This window comes from Mirounga leonina, unplaced genomic scaffold (assembly GCF_011800145.1).
Source record: "Mirounga leonina isolate KUSES-001 unplaced genomic scaffold, KU_Mleo_1.0 Mir_170, whole genome shotgun sequence".
Taxonomy (NCBI): Eukaryota; Metazoa; Chordata; class Mammalia; order Carnivora; family Phocidae; genus Mirounga; species Mirounga leonina.
Window position 1 is genome coordinate 35,893,548 of NW_023270433.1, and position 4,060 is coordinate 35,897,607.

Consider the following 4,060-nt stretch of genomic DNA (forward strand, 5'->3'; position numbering starts at 1 on the left):
TTATTTATTTATTTATTTATTTATTTATTTATTTATTTATTTATTTAATTTATTCTTTTAAAAGATTTTATTTATTTATTTGAGACAGAGAATGAGAGACAGAGAGCATGAGAGGGAGGAGGGTCAGAGGGAGAGGCAGACTCCCTGCCGAGCAGGGAGCCCGATGTGGGACTCGATCCCGGGACTCCAGGATCATGACCTGAGCCGAAGGCAGTCGCTTAACCAACTGAGCCACCCAGGCGCCCCGATAGTACCTTTTAATAGGGCATAGAAGTTCTTAATTTTTATGAAGTCCAATTTATCTATTTTTTTCTTTTGTTGCCTCTGAGTCATCCAACTTTATTCTTCTTTTACAAGATTGTTTTGGCTATTCAGGGTTCCTTGCAATTCCATATTATTTTGAGGATGGCTTTTACATTTCTGCAAAAAGGGCTGTTGGACTTTTGATAGGGATTGTGTTGAATATGTAGATCACTTTGGGTAATGTTGACATCTTAACAATGTTAAGTCTTCCTGTCCATGAACATGGGATATCTTTCCATTTATTTAGCTCTTCTTTAATTTCTTTCAGCAATGTCTTCAGCTCCTTGGTTAGATATATTCCTAAGTATTTGGTACTTTTATATACTATTATAAATGGAAGTGCTTTCTTAATTTCCTTTTTGGATTGTTCATTTGTGGTGCAGAGAGAAACAACTGATTTTTGTGTGTTGATCTTGTACACTGTAACTTTGTTGAATTCATTTATTAGCTCGACTAGTTCTCTTGTGGTTTCTTTGGGATTTTCTATATATAGGATCATGTGATCTGTGAATAGAGATAGTTTCACTTTTTTCTTTCCAATTTGGATGCTTCTATTTCTTTTTCTTATCTAATAAATTTGGCTGGAATTTCCAGTATAATGTTGAATAGCAGTGGTTAAAGTGGGCATCCTTGTCTTGTTCCCTATCTTCGGGGGAATATTTTCAGTCTTTCACTGTGGAGTATGATACTAGCTGTAGGTTTTTCATAAATACCCATTATTATGTTGAGGAATTTTCCCTCTATTCCTTGTTTTCTTTGTTTTTATCATGAAAATGTTGGATTTTATCAAATGCTTTTTCTGTATCAAGATGATCATGTGTTTCCCCCATTTATTCTACTAGGATCATGTATTACATTGGTTGTTTCTCTTAGGTTGAACTACCCTTACATTCCAGGAACAAATCCCACTTAGTTTTGAGGAATAATTTAATGTGCTGTTGAGTTCAATTTGCTAATATTTTGTTGAGGATTTTTGCATCTATATTCATAAGGGATGTTGAGCTTTAATTTTCTTTTCTTAATCTAATTTTATTATTGAAACTTATTAGAATAAGCTTATATTTAGAATTTCTAATTTTATTTTTATTTTTTCTTTTTTTTAAAAAAATATTTTATTTATTAGCTAGAGAGAGAGAGACAGCGAGAGAGGGAACACAAGCAGGGGGAGTGGGAGAGGGAGAAGCAGGCTCTCTGCTGAGCAGAGAGCCCAACACGGGGCTTGATCCCAGGATCCTGGGATCATGAACTGAGCCAAAGGCAGATGCTTAATGACTGAGCCACCCAGGTGCCCCTAATTTTATTATTTCTAATCTAACTTTTCTTTATCTGGCTTTAGTAACCTTCAGGTCCAGAACTTTTCTTTGTTGGAAGGTTTTTGTTTGTTAATGTTATTTATTTATTTATGAAGTATAATTAACATACAGTGTTATATTAGTTTCAGGTATACAATATAATGATCCAACAATTCTGTACATTTCTCAGTGTTCATTAAGATAATTGTATCCTTAATCCCCATCACCTATTTCACCCATCCTCCCCACCCACCTCCCCTCTGGCAACCACCAGTTCATTTTCTATATTTAAGAGTCTGTTTTTTTAATCTCCTTTTTTCATTGTTTGTTCATTTGTTTTGTTTCTTAAATTCCACATATAAGGGGTGCTTGGGTGGCACAGTCAGTTAAGTTTCTAACTCTTGGTTTCAGCTCAGGTCATGATCTCGGGGTTGTGGGATTGAGCCCCACATTGGGCTCTGCGCTCAGTGCAGAGTCTGCTTGAGTTTCTCTCTCCCTCTCCTTCTGCCCCTCACCCCCAGCATTTGCTCTCTCTCTCTCAAATAATAAATTAATTTTAAAAATTCCACATATAAATCGAGTCATATGGTATCTGTCTTTCTCTGATTGACTTATTTCACTTAGCATTATATCCTCTAGGTCCATCTATGTTGTTGCAAATGTTATTTGGCTGAGTAATTTTCTATTATATATATATATATATACATACCACATCTTCTTTATCCATTCATCTATGGATGGACACTTGGGTCACTTCCATATCTTGGCTATTGTAAATAATGCTTCAGTAAACATAGGGGTATGTATATCTTTTTGAATTAGTGTTTTCATTTTCTTTGGGTAAATACCAGTAGTGGAATTATTGGATCATATGGTATTTCTAGTTTTCATTTTTTGAGGAACCTCCAAATTGTTTTCCACAATTTCCACAATTGTCTTCCACAGCTGCACAAGGGTTTCTTTTTCTCCACATCCTTGCCAACAATTGTTTTTTCTTGTGTTTTTGATTTTCAGCCATTCTGACAGTTGTAAAGTGATATTTCATTGTGGTTTTAATTTGCATTTCCCTGATGATTAGTGATGTTGAGCATCTTTTCGTGTGTCTGTTGGCCATCTCTAGGTCTTCTTTGTTGGAAGGTTTTTAATTACTGATTCAATCTCTTGTTATAGGTCTGTTGAGATTTCTGTGGTTTTGTTTGTTTTGTTTTGTTTTCTGAGACAGTTTAGGTAATGTGTGTGTATTAGTCAGGGTTCACCAGAAAAACAGAACCAGTAGAATACATATTCATATACATAAACATATATACATACATATATGTATATATAGTATACACACACACACATATTATTTATTATAAGGAATTGGCTCACACAATTATGGAGGCTGGCAAATCCCAAGATCTGCAGAGTGAGTTGGCAAGCTAGAGACCCAGGAGAGCTGATTTTTTAGTTCCAGTTTAAGTCCAAAGACCTGAGAACCAGGAATGTCAATGATGTAGTTTCAGTCCCAAGGCTGGCAGATTTGAGACCCAGGAGTAGCTGATGTTTCACTTAAAGTCTGAAGGCAGGAGAAAAGCTGGTATTCCAGCTCAAGGGTTTTTAGGCAGGAAGACCTCTCTCACTTGGGGCAGGGTCAGCCTTTTCATTCTATTCAGGCCTTCCAACTGATTGGATGAGGCCCACCCACCTACATTAGGTAAGGAAATCTACTTTACTCAGTCTACTGATTAAATATTAATCTCATCCAAAAAAACATACTTAATGGGGTGCCTGCATGGTTCAATTGGTTGAGCATCTGACTCTTAATTTCAGCTCAGGTCATGATCTTATGTGGTGGAATTGAGCCCTGTGTGGGGCTCTGCACTCAGTGTGGAGTCTGCTTCAGATTCTTTCTCCCTCCCCCTCTCCCCCTCCCCACTCATGCTCTCTCTCTAAAATAGATAAATAAAACATTTTAAGAAAATTCTCAAAAAACTCCCGGAATAAAAAAATTTTAATTTAAAAAATAATAAAAAACCAAAACTCCCAGAATAGTATTTGATCAAATATCTGGGCACCCCATGGCTTAGTCATGCTGATATGTGAAATTAACTATCACAGTGTGTTTCAAGAAATTTGTCCCTTTCTTGTAGTTTATCTAATTTGTTCATGTACAGTTGTTCATAGTATTCTAATACTTTTTATTGCCATAAGATTGGTACTACTATCCCCACTTTCACTTCTGATTTTAGTAATTTGAGTCTTCTTTTTTCTTACTCAATCTTACTAAAGGTTCATATTTTTTCATCTTTTCAAACAACCAATTTTTAGTTTTATTGATTTTTATATTGTTTTCTAAACTGTTTTATTTATTTCTGATCTATTATTTATTATTCTCTTCCTTCTGCTTGCTTTGGGTTTACTTTCCTCTTCTTTATCTAGCTTCTTAGATATAAAGTCAGGTTGTTGATTTGAGATTTTTTTTT